The 22,307-nt window shown below is 42.4% G+C and overlaps 1 protein-coding gene across 2 annotated transcripts in view; it reads left to right on the forward strand.

Annotated features, from left to right (window-relative positions):
* The first annotated feature begins 15,812 nt into the window (after positions 1–15,812).
* Positions 15,813–22,307, forward strand: part of FAM168A (family with sequence similarity 168 member A) — a 274,380-nt gene continuing 267,885 nt past the window's right edge. Inside the window, exon 1 of one of the 2 annotated variants that reach the window (XM_067466454.1) lies at positions 15,813–15,968. The gene's annotated coding sequence lies outside the window, so the exon portion shown is untranslated. The remainder of the gene's footprint in view (positions 15,969–22,307) is intronic. The other variant, XM_067466455.1, reaches the window with a different exon arrangement.

The following is a 22,307-nucleotide window of genomic DNA, read 5'->3' on the forward strand; positions in this document are numbered from 1 at the left end:
ATATGTAACGTCCTTATGCTTGTGGGTAAACAGTATTTCTTGCTGTTTCTTTGTCAGCGTTGATGTGGAGAGTCAGGAGGGCTTTGTTTACATTTTCTTACTCTGGTGAAGGGAGTTGGGCTGGATGGCCTTAAGTATTTTCTGTTGGTCATGGGGGTTCTGTGTGGGGAGTTTGCCCCAATTCTGTCATTCGTGGGGTTCAGAATGCTCTTTGATTGTAGGTGAACTATAAATCCCAGTAACTACAACTCCCAAATGTCAAGGTCTATTTCCTCAAAACTCCATCTGTGTTCATATTTGGATATTTTGAGTATTTCTTCCAAGTTTGGTCCAGATCCATCATTGTTTGACTTCACAATGCTCTTCTGGATGTAGGTGAACTACAACTCCAAAACCAAAGGATGCTGCCCACCAAACCCTTCCAAACCCTTTTCTGTTGGTCATGGAAGTTCTGTGTGCCAAGTCTGGTTCAATTCCATCGTTGGTGGAGTTCAGAATGCTCTTTGATTGCCGGTGAACTATAAATCCCAGCAACTACAACTCCCAAATGACAAAATCATAATTTTTTGAGTGATGGTCACTCCTTGTGTTGTGAGATGTTTCGTTGCCGAATTTGGTGTGATTTCGTTCATTGGTTCTTTTGTTTTTAAGTTACTCATTATGCACAGAGCATTTTGATATGTATAGATTAATATAGCAAGTGTCAAAAAGGTGAAAGGCAATCAAAATGGAAATAAGAGAATGTCCAAAAAACAATCCATAGGCAATGTAAAGTTATCAAGCAAAGTCCACAACAGGAGAACAGGATAGTTCCAAAGTCCAATTAAACAAGTCCACAGGAAATAGCCCTTTAGTCCAAAAAGGTTATAGAACAAAGTCCCTTGAAGAATCAGGAGCAAACTTGAACAAAACCAAATGAAGGAGCTTGAAATCAAGATACAACACTTATAAGAATCTCAGCATGGACATGAATCTGGAGCAAGATATTACACGAATTCCAACATGAACAAAAATACATGAAACAGGCATGAAAGCTAAATGTTGGACTCACTGAAGAGCATGGATTCACAGGGCCTATATTTATTCAGAAAGCCATGGCAAAAGCATTCCTTTTCCCTTGGGAAACCTCTACCAATCCCCATTTTTTCTTAATCTTGTTGAATGCTGTAATGATTCTTACCTCGTCGGCCTAAGTCTTGACAAGAGGTGGAAGAGTTGGAGAGATGGGTATTGGTGTTCAGCTGTAGAAACTAAGCCAGCTGATAGTGATGAGGATGAGGTGGAGGGCAGCTCATCATCAGATGATGAGCTGTAATATAAATGAAGGCACTGGAATGATAGAACTTTGCAGTAGGCAAAGTGTTGGTTTCGTGCCTTGGGTCTTGTTGCTGCTGCTTTCTTGGGTCCTGGATCTGCAGGTTGCTGTTTTCTTCGTGTATCGACCGGCTTGGATTCTCGTAAGTGTGGATTTTCTCTCTCCTTGACTTTGGACTGTTTTTGACGATGACATTGCCTTGTGGACTTTGGAACTTTAAACTGGGATTCCTTCGACTTTGGACTGCTACTGGACGACGGCTTCTCTTCACAGCTCTTTGTTTGCCTGTTTTCTTTGAACTGTGAGATTTTGGTGTGTTTTGCATGAACTCTTGTTTAATCCGGATTTTTTGCCAGTTTAATCCAGTTTATTTTCTAAGTTCGTTTTTCAAGCTGGAAATTGCTACAAACTGTGAATTTTGACCAGAGGCACTGAAGCAAGTGTCTCTGAGTCCTGTTTACTTAGCTTTAATAAACTATTGTTTTGGATATACTCCTATGTCTGGCTCTTTAAGGCATCTGGGTTCCGACAATACATTTGATGCCTACGATTCAACACAATAAAATACATAGTAACAATAATTATAAACAGTTAAAACATTACATCTATATAAATAATAATGTAATGTTCGTTTGTGATACCATCAGAACTCAAAACCCACTGGGGAAATTGACACCAAATTTGGACACTATGTCCCTAACAACCCAATGTATGTTCTCCACTCAAAAAAACAACAAAAACAAAAAGCAGAAAGGACTTCTAAACTGCATGTCCACAAAGCTGCTTTGGGAAACGGTGGTCAGGCAACCGGACAACGTGGCCGGTCCAGCGGAGTTAATGGACTTGATAATCCATGGAGCCCTTTACAAGCCTACAACTGTATGGATGAAATCCAGAGCATTATTCCTACTGTTACAGTATATGTAAATGTTTGCCTCTGTTTTTAGTTTCTTCTGCCATCAGTTTCTGTGCATGCTTGCGTCGGTAATCTTTCCTGCGGTTGCTCTGAGCATTTATTTATTTATCGTGGCTTATTAGAGCGTGCGATCCGACACAGTCAGAAGAGCTCAAAATACATTCTGGAGACAATTAGCAGGGGAAGGAAAGTAATGAGACGGCAACACTTCGGATGCCCTTGCAGCCTGCATTTAATAAACGTGATTGGAAGGTGGAATAATCAAGACCCAGGACAGGGAGAGTGGAGAGGATAAACAGAGAAGGAAAGAAAAAGCAGGCCTCTATAACAGAGCGCTCTGCTCAGCAGCTGCATTAATTTGTTTGTTGATTCTGTCGGTTTTGCAAGCTTTGGATTGATAAACAATGGCAGTGGAAGTTGGTAATTCCACGTCAGCGAAGCAGTGGCTCCATTAGGCTTTAGGCCAGGCATGGGCAAACTTTGGCCCTCCGGGTGTTTTGGACTTCAACTCCTAGAATCCCCAACAGCCTCAGGCCCCTTCTTTCTCTCTCTCAGCCACTTAAGGGCTGAGGGGGGAAAGGAAAGGGCCTGAGGCTGTTAGGGATGGTGGAAGTTGAAGTCCAAAATACCTGAAGAGTCCAAGTTTGCCCATACCTGATATAAAGGCATAGCCAGGTGATACATAGCTGAGTTAGTAGGAGAAAGCACCGGGATTGTGGTGCAGCTGGCTGAGTGTCAGCTGCATTAAAGATCACTCTGACCAAAAGGTCATGAGTTCGAAGCCAGCCCGGGTTGGAGTGGGTTTCCAACCAATTGTGTGTAGCCTGTTGTCGACCTTTGCAACCTGAAAGACAATTGCATTGCATCTGTCAAGTAGGAAAATTAGGTACCACATTAAAGTGTGGGGAGGCTAAATTAACTAATTTATGAGGCCACAAAGAAGACTCCGGCAAAGCAATCCAGTGGGGAAGCATGCGGGGAATGCGCAAGTTCTTCATCAGCATCGCAGATGGACAATGAAAGCGACAGCTCCCCTGGCGGCCAGAAAAAGTTAAATAGCCTCTGTGTATGCCTGTATATGTTAGTATGTCAAAAATTGGCATTGAATGTTTGCCATATATGTGTACACTGTAATCCGCCCTGAGTCCCCTGTGGGGTGAGAAGGGCGGAATATAAATGCTGTAAATAAATAAATAAATAAAGCAAGCGTGCTGGTACGTCTGTACCAGGAGCTTCAGCTTCATTTTCTTTCTATTGAGTGTTTGCATATATTCCAAGGTTCCATGCATTTTGCAGTAAGGTGGCTTCCCTTGGTTTGCAATTATAGGGCCAATGACCTGTCTATCTATAAACTTCCCACAGTTTTAATTGTATGTTGTCTTATTGATAATGTTATATGTTTATTGTCTATGTTCTTATTATAATTGCTTGTATTGTTGTGTTCGGCCTCGGCCTCACGTAAGCCACACCGAGTCCCTTGGGGAGATGGTAAAGTGTTATTATTATTGTTGTTGTTGTTGTTAAGTTTTGGTTCCGCCCCTTTTTCCAGGGCTCTGGGAGGGAAAGGCAACCATTTTTAGTTCAGTCTTATAGTGGAAAGCTTAGCTACAGGACGTGGATCAGCTCCATCTGTAGACAAGCTTCGTTTCTCACAGCATCCGGGGGAAACAGCTCCACATCTTTCGTGGAAAATTTCCAAAAGAACTCCATCTGGAGAATCTACAAAGCCTTGGCTGGTAGGTCTACTCAGGTAACCAGAAGCAATTGGAGCCGGGAGTAGAGCCCACACCAGCAAGCAGAGAAAGTAGATTGCCTGGGAGGGGTTAAAAAGGGTTTTCCTTTTAAAGAAAAGAAATAGTTCATGAAGCCATTTGGGCAAGTTAAGAAGCATTTGTTTGACTTGTTGAAGATCTCAGAAGTGTTTGTTTAAATTGTTGAAGATCTAAGCAATAATAAAGGACTTTGGCAGGAAAAACGAAATGCAAAGAAACAAAATGGGGGACAATGCCTGGCTCGAGAGTAGGACGTGTGAAAAAGATCTTGGAGTCCTTGTGGACAACAAGTAAATCATGAGCCAACAATGTGATGTGGCAGCAAAAAAAGCCAATGGGATTTTGGCCTGCATCAAGAGGAGCATAGTGTCTAGATCTAGGGAAGTCATGCTCCCCATGCTCTATTCTGCTTTGGTTAGACCACACCTGGAATATTGTGTCCAATTCTGGGCACCACAATTCAAGAGAGATGTTGACAAGCTGGAATGTGTCCAGAGGAGGGCGACTCAAAGGATCAAGGGTCTGGAGAACAAGCCCTATGAGGAGCAGCTTAAGAAGCTGGGCATGTTTAGCCTGAAGAAGAGAAGGCTGAGAGGAGATATGATAGCCATGGATAAATATGTGAGAGGAAGCCACAGGGAGGAGGGAGCAAGCTTGTTTTCTGCTTCCCTGGAGACTAGGACGCAATGGAACAATGGCTTCAAACTACAAGAAAGGAGATTCCATCTGAACATGAGGAAGAACTTCCTGACTGTGAGAGCCGTTCAGCAGTGGAACTCTCTGCCCTGGAGTGTGGTGGAGGCTCCTTCCTTGGAAGTTTTTAAACAGAGGCTGGATGGCCATCTGTCAGGCGTGATTTGAATGCAATATTCCTGCTTCTTGGCAGAAGGGGGTTGGACTGGATTGCCCAGGAGGTCTCTTCCAACTCTTTGATTCTATGATTCTACTTTGTTAAACTTTTCAAGCATTTCAAGACTTTTGTATAGGAAAATCCCTAGGGCCTCTCAGCCAAGGCAACCTGGCTTCCCGCTGGGCACAAAGAGCATGTCAGGTTCAAAAGACAATTATTATAGGCCCAGCGCGTGACAGCACAGCAAGTATCAGATGCAACCAGAAACGTCTGCTTGCATCAGGTAGTGAATGATGAACCCATGAATGTAACATTGCATCATGTGGACGAGTACAGAAGCAGGACAGACATCATGCATTGGTTGACGGTCCTCCTGAATGCTGTTTTGAGTTCCACTGTGGGAGAAAAGTGGGATAGAAATAAATCATAATAATTTGTTGGTGTGTGCTGGAGAGAAGAGATCTGCATAAAGAAACTTGCTGTGGAGTGTGAATATATTTGTGTCTGCATTGCTGAACTTGGAGCCCCCGGTGGCACAGTGGGTTAAACCCCTGTGCCAGCAGGACTGAAGACCGATAGGTGGCAGGTTCGAATCCAGGGAGAGGCAGATGAGCTCCCTCTATCAGCTCCAGCTCCTCATACGGGGACATGAGAGAAGCCTCCCACAAGGATGATAAAAACATCAAATCATCCAGGTGTCCCCTGGGCAACGTCCTTGCAGACAGCCAATTCTCTCACACCAGAAGCGACTTGCAGTTTCTCAAGTCGGTCCTGACACGACAAAAATTTTTTTTTTGCTGAACTTTGCATCTGCATTGCTGAACTTCCAATATAAAAGCCTTCCTGCTTTGGAACAAAACTTGGCTGCCTGCTGTGTTTGCTGTTCCTTCAGGTACCTCCTGAGCAGTTCAAGAATTTAAAATTGCTGGAAGAAACTTTTTTTTTTAATCGTGTCATCAGCAACCATTGTATTACAATTCTAACAGAGCAAAACAAACACACAGATTAAAAAGAAAAAGGCAAAAAAACACACAGATTTTGCAAATTTGGTATTTGGTTAAATGTCCTTTGACCAGTATCTGGCCACTTGGAGTGCCTCTGGGGTTGCCGCAAGAAGGTCCTCCATCGTGCATGTGGCAGGGCTCAGGGTGCATTGCAGCAGGTGGTCAGTGGTTTGCTCTTCTCCGCACTCGCATGCCGAGGATTCCACCCTGTAGCCCCATTTCTTAAGGTTGGCTCTGCATCTCGTGGTGCCAGAGCGCAGTCTGTTCAGCGCCTTCCAAGTCGCCCAGTCTTCTGTGTACCCAGGGGGGAGTCTCTCATCTGATATCACCCATGAATTGAGGTGCTGGGTTTGGGCCTGCCACTTTTGGACTCTCACTTGCTGGGGTGTTCCAGCGAGTGTCTCTGTAGATCTAAGAAAACTATGTCTTGATTTAAGTCGTTGACGTGCTGGCTGATACCCAAACAGGGGATGAGCTGGAGATGTCTCTGCCTTGGTCCTTTCACTATTTCATTACATTAACAACCTTAGATATGCAGAGGATACCATCTTGATGGCTGAAAGCGAGAAGGATCTGAGGAGTTTTCTAACCAAGGTGAAAGAAGGAAGTGCAAAAGCTGGGTTGCAGTTAAACATAAAAAAACAAGATGATAGCAACCAGACTGATGGATAACTGGCAAATAGAGGGAGAATATGTGGAGGCAGAGACAGACTTTATATTTCTGGGTCCGAAGATTACTACTGCAGATGCAGATTGCAGCCAGAAAATCAGAAGAAGTTTCCTTCTTGGGAGGAGAGTAAGGACCAATTTCGATAAATCAGTGAAGAGTAGAGACATCACACTGGCAACGAAGATCCGCATAGTTAAAGCAATGGTATTCCCTGTAGTAACCTATGGATGTGAGAGCTGAACCATAAGGAAGGCTGAGTGAAGGAAGAGAGATGCTTTGGAACTGTGGTGCTGGAGGAAAATTCTGAGAGTGCCTTGGACTGTGAGAAGTTCCAGCCAGTATATTGTTGTGCCTCACCTGGAGTCTCAAGAAGAGGATGATGGGTTTCAGATTCCTTAACATGTTCCTGTAGTTGATACAGACAATGTTGATACTGAAGACGAGGAGTTTCAGCTTCCCATGGCAAGGGATGTTGTTTTAGAAGATGTTCCTGATCGTACTGAGACTTCCCAAGTGCAGGTGGAGGAGGCGAGCTCTCAGCCTGCTGATTCTCAGGCTGTCGATTCCCAGTCCCAGGGTAATGAGTTATTCGACCTTGAAGGCTCTGCAGATTTAGATAGGGAGGATCGCTTGCAATTCGCCATAGTGCAAGGCTTGCTAACAAGAGAGAGGTTAGAGGTCAAAGGAATGCTTTCATGCTGGGAAGGCATATTAAACGAGCTTTTTGAAGTCAACTCTTTGTCGGGGCAACTTCTGCAAACACCCTGGTAACTTCTCTGGATTGCCTTGGCTTTTGGGCAATGCTCTTGGCTTCGTGGGACTTTGACGTGTTCTTGGCTCCTTGGGACTCTGTCACGCTGCCATGGGATCTTGTTTGACCAATGCCTTTGGATTATGCTTCATGTTGTTTGCCATTGAATTTTGGAAATTTTGCCTTTGCATTTAAGACTCTGCTTTTGCCACTGAACTTTTGAAACCTTAATTCTATGTTAAAGACTTTGCTGTTTCTTCAATAAACTACAAAACATTCAGCCTTGGTGTGGTGTGGTGCTTTAAGCAAGGTGAACCTATCCTGAGTTGCGACATCCATTCTCGGGGAAAGAAAACCCAACTGCTCACTGGAGGGAAGGATATTAGAGGCCAAGATGAAGTCCTTTGGCCACATCATGAGAAGACAGGAGAGCTTGGAGAAGACAATGATGCTGGGGAAAATGGAAGGGAAAAGGAAGAGGGGCCAACCAAGGGCATGATGGATGGATGTATCATTGAAGGGACTGGCTTGGTTTTGAAGGAGCTGGGGGTGGCGTTGGCCATCAGGTCGCACTGGCGTGGGCTGGTCCAGGAGGTCACCAAGAGTCGGAAGCGACTGAACGAATCCTATATGTTGCATTCTGATTATACATTATGGCTGTATATACGCTATGAGGAAGAGACTTAGAAGGCTTTCTTGACTATTTCGGGCTGTTTCCTCCATGAGCACATAGATCAGGACTTCAACTGAGTCACTGAGTTGCTTGAGGGCAGAGCTAAGAGTGACTCCCTGTATATATAACTGCTCCCTCCCCTCTTTAGAGCTCGATCTCTTGGGTCCTGCTGTCAATCAGTAAGAGTTATTATAGTCTATTTCTACAGAACCAACAGGAAGAAATTGCCAGTGAAAATTAAGAGAGCGCTAATGGTGTCACTCAACAGTGTGATGCGGCAGCTTACAAAGCCAATGCAATTCTAGGCTTCATTAATAGGAGTCTAGTGTCTGGATCGAGGCGAGCCATGATCCCGTGCATAGCCCAATCTTCGGAAGGATTTCTCAATGGTATGAGGGTTGAATGAAAAGTAATGCCTCTACATTCGTAACTCCTCAACAGATGGCAGTACTGGTATGCGGCAGGTACTGGCTTGTTCAGTAGACTCTCCTCTACAGTTCCATTTTGGTGGGAAGCCTAAGCATTGGTTAGTTGTGTTGTTAAAGTGCGAAGGATGGAAGGCTGACTATACGAGGGTTGAATGAAAAGTAATGCCTCCACCTTTGTAACTCCTCAACAGATGGTAGTACTGGTATGCGGCAGGTACTGGCTTGTTCAGTAGACTCTCCTCTACAGTTCCATTTTGGCAGGAAGCTTTAGCATTGAATGGTTGTGTTGTTAAAGTGCAAAGTATGGAACCCTGCACAGACGGTCGGTCAATGTGACTTAAGCAATGTGCAGTCATTGAATTATTGACAGCAGAAGGTGTCACCCCAAAGGAGATTCATCAGAGAATGCAAGCTGCTTATGGTTATTGTGTTGATGCAACTACTGTGCCTCATTGAACAGGTAAGTTTAAAGATGTTGAGGTGGGAAAATCTGACTTGCATGACAAACAAAGAGTTGGACGTCCTGTGACAGCAACCACTGAGTTTCACAAGCAAAAGGTTGACAGTTTGATTCAGGACAATTGTCATATCACTCAGAGAGAAATTTCAAGCATAATTGGCATTACACAAGAATGTGTGGGTCACATTATTGCTTTGCTTGGCAATTGGAGCCTTAATTGCAGACGATCTTGCCAGCTCATTAAGATGGGTTGCGGGAACACAGTGTCGACTTCTTCCGTGACGGCTTCAGAAAACTTTTTCATTGTTGGCAGAAATGTATCCCATTGACTAGTGATTATGTGGAAAAGTGAATAGTGGTCGTTAAAGAGCACATTCTAAGGATTATTTCTGTGTTTGATTTATTAAAATATTCCCATCTAAACCCAAGTAATGAAGGCGGAGGCATTGCTTTTCATTCAACCCTCAAGATTTCACCATGTTTCAAAGCTCTTTGGCAGTGGAATACACTGCTTTGAAACATGGAGGTTTTTAAACAGAGGCTGCATGGCCATCTGTCAGGAGGGCTTTGATTGTGTGTTCCCGCCTAGCAAGATGGGGTTGGACTGCGTGGCCCTTGTGAGTACATCCAAGATGTCACTTACAAGTTGGTGAAACTCATCAAGGGTAGTAGTTGCTTTACAATGAATTTACTGCCCCACTGACCTGGGATTCAATAGCAATGAGGTTCTGGAAGATGTAGTCCAAAGAACTCTCATCGCCAAGGGTTGATATTTGTTGTGGTCTTTTCGTCTTTAAAGGATGGCAATTTTCAGGTATTATCACAGCATCCTGTGCCAAAGTTGTTGCTCAAAGTATATAGTTCAGGCATGGGCCAACTTGGGCCCTCCAGGTGTTTTGGACTTCAACTCCCACCATTCCTAACAGCCGGTAGGTGGGAGTTGAAGTCCGAAACACCTGGAGGGCCCAAGTTGGCCCATGCCTGAACTAGTTGGTGTCTTCTCTCCCTTTGTACCAAAATTGAACTCGGCTTCTTCTTGTTTTCTTTAGTGCAGAATGAATCCTTAAGGGCTGTGCTTAAATATTTCATGCCTGTTGCTTTATTAAAAATTCACAAGAAGGAGGGTTTGTTGTGGTTGCTCAGTGTCTACAAGCTGCAGGATGGTGCGCTTTACTGATTGCGGTTTGTGTCCAGTGCTTTTGCTTAAAGGTTGGAAGGAGTGAGGCTGTGGAGCTGGTTTGTTTGGAGTAAACATTTGAATGGGGATTGCCAATCAAGCCATTTCTGATTTAGAGCAACGCTTTAGAGTAGTAGTTCTCAACCTTCCTAATGCCATGACCACTTCATACAGTTCCTCATGTTGTTCCCCAACCATAAAATTATTTTCGTTGCTACTTCATAACTGTAATTTGGCTACTGTTATGAATCATCATGTAAATCGTCATGTAAATACTGTTATGAATCGTCATGTAAATACCTGATATGCAGGATATATTTTCATTCACTGGACTAAATTTGGCATAAATACACGATACACCCAAATTTGAATACAGTTGGGGTTGGGGGAGGGATTGATTTTGTCATTTGGGAGTTGTAGTAGCTGGGATTTATAGTTCACCTACAATCAAAGAGCATTCTGAACTCCACCAATGATAGAATTGAACTAAACTTGGCACACAGAACTCCCACAACCAACAGAAAATACTGGAAGGGTTTGGTGGGCACTGACCTTGAGTTCTGGAGTTGTAGTTCACCTACCTCCAGAGAGCACTGTGGACTCAAATACTGATGGATCTGGACCAAACTTCTCCTAAATACTCAATACATTCAAACGTGAACACTGGTGGAGTTTGGGGGAAATAGACCTTGACATTTGGGAGTTGTAGTTACTGGGATCTATAGATCACCTACAACCAAAGAGCATTCAGAACTCCACCAATGATAGAATTGAACCAAACTTGGCACACAGAACTCCCACGACACACAGTAAATACTGGAAAGGTTTGGTAGGCATTGACCTTGAGTTCTGGAGTTGTAGTTCACCTACCTCCAGAGAGCACTGTGGACTCCAACAATTATGGATCTGGACCAAACTTAGCATAAATACTCAAGACATTCAAACGTGAACACTGGTGGAGTTTGGGGGAAACAGACCTTGACATTTGGGAGTTGTTGTTGCTGGGATTTATAGTTCACCTACAATCAAAGACAATTCTGAACTCTACCAGTGATAGAATTGAACCTATCTTGGCACACAGAACTCCCACAACCAACAGAAAATACTGGAAGGGTTTGGTGGGCATTGACCTTGAGTTCTGGAGTTGTAGTTCACCTACATCCAGAGAGCACTGTGGACTCAAACAATGATGGATCTGGACCAAGCTTGGCACAAATACTCAATACACCCAATACACTGGTGGAGTTTGAGGAAAATAGACCTTGACATTTGGGAGTTGATCAAAGACCATTCTGAACTCCACCAACTTTTCTCAGCTCTTGTTCTTCTATAGATGGTTATGGAAAGGGCAAAGCACTATGATAGTATCAAGGGGGTGTTTCATGTCAGGAAGTGGTTACTGTATTTTCTCTAAACCACCTTTAATTCTTCTCTCACTTTCTTGATTTGTATTTATTTAGCAAATTTGCTCTTTTCCCAGCAAGTGTGTACACAGAGAAGGGGAGGAGGAGGAGTGAGGAGAGAATACTTCTGGAACATGGCCATAAACCCCGAAAAACCTACAACATCCAAGTGATTCCAGCCATGAAAGCCTTTGACAATACATTGATTTGACTCTTTTTGTTGTTGCTCTCTGCTGCTCCCTAGAGGAGGCATGAGGAATTACTACCTGGAGGAAAAGACTCCCTTCCTGTCTCTTTATGGAATTCCTCCGCATTGAGTTTGTGTATATATTATTAATAAGAATACCAATAACAATAACAACTAATTCAACATCCCCTGGCTGTATTATTATTAACAATGCAACAACAATACCAATAATAAATTAATTCAACATCCCCTGGCTGTATTATTATTATTATTATTATTATTAATGCAACAATAATGCCAATAATAATAATAATAAATTAATTCAGCATCCCCCAGCTGTATTATTATTATTAATGAAACAATAACACCAATAATAATAATTAATTCAACATCCCCTGGCTGTATTATTATTATTTTATTATTAATGCAATAATAATAATAATAATAATAATAATAATAAAAATTCAGCATCCCCTGGCTGTATTATTATCATTATTAATGCAACAATAATACAAATAATAATAATAATAAATTAATTCAACATCCCCTGGCTGTATTATTATTATTATTATTATTATTGCAACAATAATGCCAATAATAATAATAATAAATTAATTCAGCATCCCCCAGCTGTATTATTATTATTAATGAAACAATAATACAAATAATAATAATAAATTAATTCAACATCCTCTGGCTGTATTATTATTATTATTATTATTATTAATGAAACAATAATGCCAATAATAATAATAAATTAATTCAACCTACCCTGGCTGTATTATTATTATTATTATTATTATTATTAATTCAACAATAATACCAATAATAATAATAATAACAATAAATTAATTCAACATCTCCTGGCTGTTTTATTATTATTATTATTAATGCAACAATACTACTACGAATAATAATACATTAATTCAACATCTCCTGGTTGTATTATTATTATTAATGCAACAATAATACCAATAATAATAACAATAAATTAATTCAACATCTCCTGGCTGTATTATTATTATTAATGAAACAATAATACCAATAATAATTATAAAGTAATTCAACATCCCCTGGCTGTATTATTATTATTATTATTATTAACACAACAGTAATAACAATACAACAGCAACACTGAAATCCTGAAGGTGTCCCCATCTCTCTTTCTTTAAAATCCTAGAATGCTTTGCCTACTACATCTCCCAGCATGCACCTTGCTCCGCTCAACCCTTCTCCGTTCTCCATCCAGATCAGTGACTACGTCCCCCAAGATGCATTGCGCTCCTTTCAGCGCTAACTTGAAGCGCATCCAGAGCCGCGGAGCATACTGGGAGGTGAAGTCCAATTACTGGTTCGCCCTGGCGAAGGATGAAGGAAAGAGTGCGACTACGTCCCCCAAGATGCATTGCGCTCCTTTCTGCGCTTACTGAAGTGCAATCAGAGCCGCGGGGCATACTGGGAGCCGAAGTCCTGTCGCTGCTTCAGTCTTGGCGAGGATGAACTGAAGAGACAGATACAAGAGTGCGACTACGTCTCCCAGGATGCATTGCGCTCCTTTCTGCGCTTACTGAAGCGCATCCAGAGCCGCGGCGCATACTGGGAGCCGAAGTCCAAGTCGCTGCTTCGCCTTGACGTATAGAAGTGTGTGACTACGTCTCCCAAGATGCATTGCGCTGCTTTCAGCGCTTACTGAAGCGCATCCCGAGCCGCGGGACATACTGGGAGCTGAAGTCCAGTCGCTGCTTCTATCTTGGCGAGGATGAACTGAAGAGATACAACGGATTTGAACATGAGGAAGAACTTCCTGACTGTGAGAGCCGTTCAGCAGTGGAACTCTCTGCCCCGGAGTGTGGTGGAAGCTCCTTCTTTGGAGGCTTTTAAACAGAGGCTGGATGGCCATCTGTCGGGGGTGATTTGAATGCAATATTCCTGCTTCTTGGCAGAATGGGGTTGGACTGGATGGCCCAGGAGGTCTTTTCTAACTCTTTGATTCTATGAATGACTTGAAGAGGCGAATACAAGAGTACTACTACGTCTCCCAGGATGCATTGCGCTCCTTTCTGCGCTTACTGAAGTGCAATCTGAGCCGCGGGGCATACTGGGAGCCGAAGTTCAATCTCTACTTCTCTCTTAACAGTTCGCCCTGAGGAGAACTTCCTGACAGCGAGAGCCGTTCAGCAGTGGAACTCTCTGCCCCAGAGTGTGGTGGAGGCTCCTTCTTTGGAAGCTTTTAAGCAGAGGCTGGATGGCCATCTGTCAGGGGTGATTGGAATGCAACATTCCTGCTTCTTGGCAGAGGTCTCTTCCAACTCTTTGATTCTATGATTCTATGAATGACTTGAAGAGGCGAATAGAAGTGTGTGACTACGTCTCCCAAGATGCATTGCGCTCCTTTCTGCGCTTACTGAAGTGCAATCGGAGCCGCGGGGCATACTGGGAGCCGAAGTCCAGTCTCTACTTCTGTCTTAACAGTTCGCCCTGAGAATGACTTGAAGAGGCGGATACAAGAGTGCGACTACGTCTCCCAGGATGCATTGCGCTCCTTTCTGCACTTACTGAAGCGCCTCCAGAGCCGCGGGGCATACTGGGAGCCGAAGTCCAGTCTCTACTTCTGTCTTAACAGTTCGCCCTGAGGAGAATGACTTGAAGAGGCGGATACAAGAGTGCGACTACGTCTCCCAGGATGCATTGCGCTCCTTTCTGCACTTACTGAAGCGCCTCCAGAGCCGCGGGGCATACTGGGAGCCGAAGTCCAGTCTCTACTTCTGTCTTAACAGTTCGCCCTGAGGAGAATGACTTGAAGAGGCGGATACAAGAGTGCGACTACGTCTCCCAGGATGCATTGCGCTCCTTTCTGCACTTACTGAAGCGCCTCCAGAGCCGCGGGGCATACTGGGAGCCGAAGTCCAGTCTCTACTTCTGTCTTAACAGTTCGCCCTGAGGAGAATGACTTGAAGAGGCGGATACAAGAGTGCGACTACGTCTCCCAGGATGCATTGCGCTCCTTTCTGCACTTACTGAAGCGCCTCCAGAGCCGCGGGGCATACTGGGAGCCGAAGTCCAGTCTCTACTTCTGTCTTAACAGTTCGCCCTGAGGAGAATGACTTGAAGAGGCGGATACAAGAGTGCGACTACGTCTCCCAGGATACATTGCGCTCCTTTCTGCACTTACTGAAGCGCCTCCAGAGCCGCGGGGCATACTGGGAGCCGAAGTCCAGTCTCTACTTCTGTCTTAACAGTTCGCCCTGAGGAGAATGACTTGAAGAGGCGGATACAAAAGTGCGACTACGTCTCCCAGGATGCATTGCGCTCCTTTCTGCACTTACTGAAGCGCCTCCAGAGCCGCGGGGCATACTGGGAGCTGAAGTCAAGTCGCTGCTTCTATCTTGACCAGGATGAACTGAAGAGACGGATACAAGAGTGCGACTACGTCTCCCAAGATGCATTGCGCTCCTTTCTCTGCTTACTGAAGCGCATCTAGAGCCGCGGGACATACTGGGAGCCGAAGTCCAGTCTCTACTTCTGTTTTAACTTCCTAACTGTGAGAGCCGTTCAGCAGTGGAACTCTCTGCCCCGGAGTGTGGTGGAGGCTCCTTCTTTGGAAGCTTTTAAACAGAGGCTGGATGGCCATCTGTCAGGGGTGATTTGAATGCAACATTCCTGCTTCTTGGCAGAATGGGGTTGGACTGGATGGCCCATGAGGTCTCTTCCAACTCTTCGATTCTAGGATTCATTGAATGACTTGAAGAGGCGAATAGAAGTGTGTGACTACGTCTCCCAAGATGCATTGCGCTCTTTTCTGCCCTTACTGAAGTGCAATCAGAGCCGCGGGGCATACTGGGAGTTGAAGTCCTGTCGCTCTTTCTGACTGAACAGTTCGCCCTGGCGAGGATGACTTGAAGAGACGGATTCAAGAGTGTGACTACGTCTCCCAGGATGCATTGCGCTCCTTTCTGCGCTTACTGAAGTGCAATCGGAGCCGCGGGGCATACTGGGAGCTGAAGTCCAGTCGCTGCTTCTGTCTTGGCGAGGATGAACTGAAGAGACGGATACAAGAGTGCGACTACGTCTCCCAAGATGCATTGCGCTCCTTTCTGCGCTTACTGAAGTGCAATCAGAGCCGCGGGGCATACTGGGAGACGAAGTCCTTCCCTCAGCGGCTTCTATCCGAGTCCGCCCTTGCCCGCCCCTGGTGGCGAGTGTCGGGATCGGCGTCGGGAGCAGCAGCCCTCCTCCTCCTTCTCCTTCTTCCTCACAAAGCTCCTCCAGCTTTCGGCCTGCCCGCTTCCCCCGGTTCTCCCCGCTCGGCGCCGGCTCTCGAGGGAGGAAGGAGCCCAAGAAGGAAGGAAGGAAGGAAGGAAGGTGAGGAGGGAAGGGAGGGAGGAAGGAAGGGGCCTGCTCCCAGCCCGGAGGTGGGGGTCTCCCTGAGGGGAGGAAAAGGGCAGGCCTGCCTGGCTGTGCTGTGCGTGTGTTTCAAGGGGGATTGTGAGTGTGAGTGTGTGTGTATTTGGGGTGAGTGATGAGGGGCCTGGAAAGGAAGGGGTTTTGTGAAGGGCCAAGAGGGCCGTGTGTATCTTGGGGGGTCTGTGAGGGAGAGGATATATGTCTATCTGTCTTTCTCTTTAGCTCTCCATCTGTCTATCTATATCTATCTATCTATATCTCTATCTCTATCTTTATTTCTCCATCTGTCTGTCTCTATCTATCTTTCTTTCTTTCTTTCTTTCGTTCTATCTATCATCTCTCTCTCTATCATCTCTCTCTATCATCTCTATCTATCTATCTATCTATAATCTCTCTCTCTCTCTCTATCATCTATCTATCTATCTATCTATCTATCTATCTTTGTATCTATCTATCTTTGTTTCTTTCTTTCGTTCTATCTCTCTCTCTCTCTATCATCTCTCTCTATCATCTCTATCTATCTATCTATCTATAATCTCTCTCTCTCTCTATCACCTATCTATCTATCTATCTATCTTTGTATCTATCTATCTTTGTTTCTTTCTTTCGTTCTATCTATCTATCTTTGTTTCTTTCTTTCGTTCGTTCTATCTCTATCTATCTATCTATCATCTCTATCTATCTATCTATCTATCTGATCTATCTATAATCTCTATCTATCATCTATCTATCTGTCTGTCTGTCTGTCTATCTATCTATCTATCTATCTATCTTTGTATCTATCTATCTATCTTTGTATCTATCTATCTATCTTTGTATCTGTCTATCTTTGTATCTCTCTCTCTCTCTCTATCATTCTATCTATCTACCAAGCTTGAAAACTCTGTTTTGTCTGTTTGTTAAAAATTTGTTTAAAATGTAATACAATTGCCTGGTTAATACTGACACGATAAATAAATACATTTTATCTATCTATCTCTATCTATCTATCTATCTATCTATCTATATCTATCTATATCTATTTATCTAACTCTGTCTCCCCATCTGTCTCTTCCTCTCTCCCTCCCTCTCCCTATTTCTATCTATCTATCTATCTATCTATCTTCGTATCTATCTATCTATCTTTGTATCTATCTATCTTTGTATCTATCTATCTATCTTTGTATCTATCTATCTATCTTTGTATCTATCTATCTATCTATCTATCTATCTGTCATTCTATCTATCTACCAAGCTTGCAAACACTGTTTTGTCTGTTTGTTAAAAATTTGTTAAAAATGTAATTCAATTGTTTGGTTGATACTGACACAATAAGTAAATAAATAAATAAATACTATCTATCTATCTATCTATCTATCTATCTATCTATATCTATTTATCTATCTATCTCTATCTCCCCATATGTCTCTCTCCCTCTCTCTATCTCTCTGTCTGTCCCTATCTATCTATCTATCTATCTATCTCTATACCTATCTCTCTCTATATATATCTACCAATCTCTATCTCTATTTCTCTATCTATCTATCTCTCCATCTGTCACTCTCTCTATATTTGTCTGTCTATCTCTGTCTCTATCTCTCCTCTTCTCTATCTCTATATCTCTATCTATCTGTCTATCTCTGTCTATTTCTCTCTATCTATATCTATACCTATCTTTATCTCTCTATCTATCTATATCTACCAATCTCTATCTCTCCATCTGTCACTCTATATATCTATCTGTCTGTCTATCTATCTCTATCTGTCTCTATCGCTCCACCTCTCTATCTCTATATCTATCTATCCATCTTTCTATTTCTCTCTATATCTATACCTATCTCTATCTCTCCATCTCTCTATCTATCTATCTATCTATCTATCTATCTATCTATCTTTCTATCTATCTATCTATACCTGTCTCTTTCTTTCTATCTCCTCATCTGTCTCTCTCCCTCCCCCCCCTCTATCTGTCTCTATCTCTCTCTCTCTATCTGTTTCTATCTACCTATATCTATACCTATCTCTATCGCTCTATCTGTCTCTATCTATCTATCTCTATCTATTTCTATCTACCTATATCTGTACCTATCTCTATCTATCTGTCTCTATCTATCTCTCTCTCTCTCTCTATCTCTATCTCCCTATATCTGTACCTATCTCTATCTCTCTGTCTCTATCTATCTATCTATCTATCTATCTATCTATCTATCTATATGTCTGTCTATCTATTACTATCTACCTATATCTGTACCTATCTCTCTCTCTATCTGTCTCTATTTATCTATCTATCTATCTATCTATCTATCTATCTATTTCTATCTATACCTATCTCTCTCTATCCATCCCTATCTATCTATCTATCTATCTATCTCTTTCTATCTACCTATATCTGTACCTATCTCTAGTATCTATACCTATCTTGCCATTATTTATGTGTAAACCGCTTTGAGTCCCCCCAGGGGTGAGAAATGTGGTATATAAATACTGCTAATAAGTAAATAAATCATAATATATATCTCTATCTATCTATCTATCTATCTACTATATCTACCAATCTCTATCTGTATTTCTCTATCTCTTTCTATCTCTCCATATCTATCTCTCTGTCTATTTCTCTCTATCTATATCTATACCTATCTTTATCTCCCTATCCCTCCATCTCTCTCTTTATCACTATTTCTATCTCTATTTCTCCATCTCTCTCTTTCTCTATAGCTATCTATCTATTTCTGTCTCTGTCTGTATCTCTCTATCTATATCTATATCTATCTCTCTATCAATTTCTATCTGTCTGTCTATATCTACCAATTTCTATCTCTATTTCTCTATCTCTCCATCTGTCCCTCTCTATATAAATCTCTCTCTCTCTCTGTCTCTATCTCTGTCTCTATCTCTCCATCTCTCTCTCTCTCTCTCTGTCTGTTTCTCTCTATCTATATCTATACCTATCTTTATCTCTCTATCTCTCCATCTCTCTTTATCACTCTTTCTCTATCTCTCCATCTCACTCTCTGTCTCCTTCTCTCTATCTCTATCTCAGGGGTCCTCAAACTAAGGCCCAAGGGCCGAATATGGCCCTCCAAGGTCATTTACCCGGCCCTCACTCAGGGTCAACCTAAGTCTGAAACAACTTGAAAGCACACAACAACATCATCATCATCATCATCAACAACAACAACAATCCCATCTCATCAGCCAAAAGCAGGCCCACACATAGACACTGTATGTTGTTGTTCATTGGTTCAGTCGTTTCTGACTCTTTGTGACCTCATGGACCAGCCCATGCTAGAGCTCCCTGTCGGCCGTCACCACCCCCAGCTCCTTCAAGGTCAATCCAGTCACTTCAAGGATCCCATTGAAATACTAATAAGTTTATATTTGTTAAAATTATTCTTCATTTTAATTATTGTATTGTTTTAAAGTGTTTTCTGCACTACAAACAAGATATGTGCAGTGTGCATAAGAATTCATTCATGTTTTTTTTTCCAAATTATAATCTGGCCCTCCAACAGTTTGAGGGACTTTGACCTGGCCCTCCGTTTAAAAAGTTTGAGGACCCCTTCTCTATCTGTATTTATCTCTATCTATCTATCTATCTATCTATCGGGTTCTCTGGTTGTGCAGCAGGTTAAACTGCTGAGTTGCTGAACTTCTGAGCGAAAGATTGGCGGTTTGAATCTGGGGAGTGAGGTGAGCTCCTGCTGTTAGCCCCAGCTTCTGCCAACCTAGCAGTTCAAAATGTGGGTAGATCAATAGGTACTGTTTCAGCAGGAAGGTAAGGGCGCTCCTTGCAGTCATGCTGGCCACATGAGCTTGGAGGTGTCTATGGACAACACCGGATTAGAAATGGAGATGAGCAACACCCCCCAGAGTTGGACACTACTACATTTAATGTCAGGAGAAACAGTTACCTTTACCTATATCTCTTTGTCTATCTCTATATATCTATCTGTATATCTCTTTCTGTTGATAGATATCTATATCTATCTCTGTCTCTATATATCTATATCTGTATCTGTCTATCACTATCGCTGTCTCTATTCATCTGTCTATATCTATCTATATTTCTCCCTCTTTCTCTATATCTATGTCTGTCTAGCTATATCCATCTGTCTATATCTGTCTATCGCTGTCGTTATCCATCTGTCAATATATATCTATATCTATACCTATATATCTATATCTAAATCTATCGATCTATATATTTATCTATCTCTATCTGTATCCATATCTCTACAATCCCCAATCTAATCTAGTATAATCTCTCTCTACTTATCTCAGTCTAACTATCCATAAACTGTCCCTATCTATATAGATGTATCTATATAGATCTATATCTCTGTCTCTATATATGTGTTTGTGTATGTTGGGGGATTCGTAGACATGAGCCTGGAGCGTGAAAGGGATTGTGAGTTTGTATTTCTGTGTGTCTATAAGGAGGAACCTGTGTATTTGGGGTGGTAGTGGTAAATGTTTATCTTTTTAATGTAATGTTATTGTATTTGTATTTTAACTTTTATATCAATGACTGTTTTCATATGAATATGGATTTATCTTGTTTATTGTGTTATGTTATTGTTAGATAATGATGATGATGGCGTTTATGTCTGTGTGTATGTTGGGGGTCTGTGATGTTAGATAACAACAACAACAATGGCATGTCAGGAGGGCAGTCTGTGTATATGTTAGGGGTCTGTGATGTTAGATAATAATAATAATAATAATAATAATAATAATAATAATGTGTCAAGAGGACTGTCGGTCTGTATGTTGGGGGGCCTGTGATCTTAGATGATGATGATGATAATAATAATAATAATAGGGAGTCAGGAGGGCTGTCTGTATGTTGGGGAATCTGTGAGGGGAGGGTTAGGGGTCATGTGCATATTGGGGTCTCTATGGGGTGTCAGAAGGATTGTGTGTGTGGTGTGTGTTGGGGGTCTCAGGTGAGTGAAGAGAATTGTCTATGTGTGTTGGGGGTCATAGACAAGAGGGGGCTGAAGAGAGTTGTGTATGTGTGTTTTAGGAAGTCGGAGAGGAGGGTCAGGAGGAGTATGAGTGTTGGGGGTCTATGAGGTGGGTCAGGAGAGTTGTGTAATAATAATAATAATAATAATGATAATAATAATGTATCAAGAGGGCTGGCTGTCTGTATGTTGGGGGGTCTGTGATCTTAGATGATGATGATGATGATAATAATAATAATAATAATAATAGTGGAAATAAAGTAATGAGAAAGTGTTGGTTTCTAATATATGTAATTTTTTTATGCTTGTGGGTAAACAGTATTTCTTGCTGTTTCTTTGTCAGTGTTGATGTGGAGAGTGTCTGGTTTGCCCACCCTGGAACATGCAACATATCATTGTCCTTCTTTAAGGGTCCCTTTCAAATCTATGATACTATATCTCTGTGTGTGAATCATATCTATCTATCTATCTATCTATCTATATCTATGGCTGGATGGCTCTTTGTCAGGAGGGCTTTCATTTCGTTTCTTGCCCTGGTGAAGGGAGTTGGATTGGATGGCCTTGAGTATTTTCTGTTGGTCATGGGGGTTCTGTGTGGGAAGTTTGCCCCGATTGTCGTTCGTGGGGTTCAGAATGCTCTTTGATTGTAGGTGAACTGTGAATCCCAGTGACTACAACTCCCAAATGTCAAGGTCTATTTCTCCCACACTCCATCTGTGTTCATATTTGGGCGTATTGAGTTCTTGTGCCAAATTTGGTCCAGATCCATCATTGTTTGAGTCCACAGCGCTCTCTGGAGGTAGGTGAACTACAACTCCCAAACTCAAGGTCAATGCCCACCAAACCCTTCCAGTATTTTCTCTTGGTCATGGGAGTTCTGTGTGCCAAGCTTGGTTCAATTCCATCATTGATGGAGTTGATTGTAGTTGAACTATAAATCCCAGTAACTACAACTCCAAAATGACAAAATCATAATTTTTGAGTGATGGTCACTCCTTGTGTTGTGAGACGTTTTGTTGCCAAATGTGGTGTGATTTCGTTCATTGGTTCTTTTGTTTTTAGGGTACTCATTATGCACAGAGCATTTATATATATATAGATTTTGCAACCTGACAACAACCAGCACTTGGAAAAAATTGAAATTCACTCTTCTGCCTGACTACTAAGAATACAGGAGGCCTCTGGCAATCCTAAATTGCTGTCTTTTGGCCTAATCTGTCTTGCAGGTTTGTTTTGAAGTTAAGAGAAGGTGCATGTTGCCTTCAGCGCTTTATGGTGAAAGGGAAGACGCAAATAAAACAAATGGCATACCCAAGACCTTTGCAGAAGCTTTGGAGCATAAGCAGGGAGG

Source organism: Anolis sagrei, chromosome 3 (assembly GCF_037176765.1).
Source record: "Anolis sagrei isolate rAnoSag1 chromosome 3, rAnoSag1.mat, whole genome shotgun sequence".
In the NCBI taxonomy this organism is placed as follows: Eukaryota; Metazoa; Chordata; class Lepidosauria; order Squamata; family Dactyloidae; genus Anolis; species Anolis sagrei.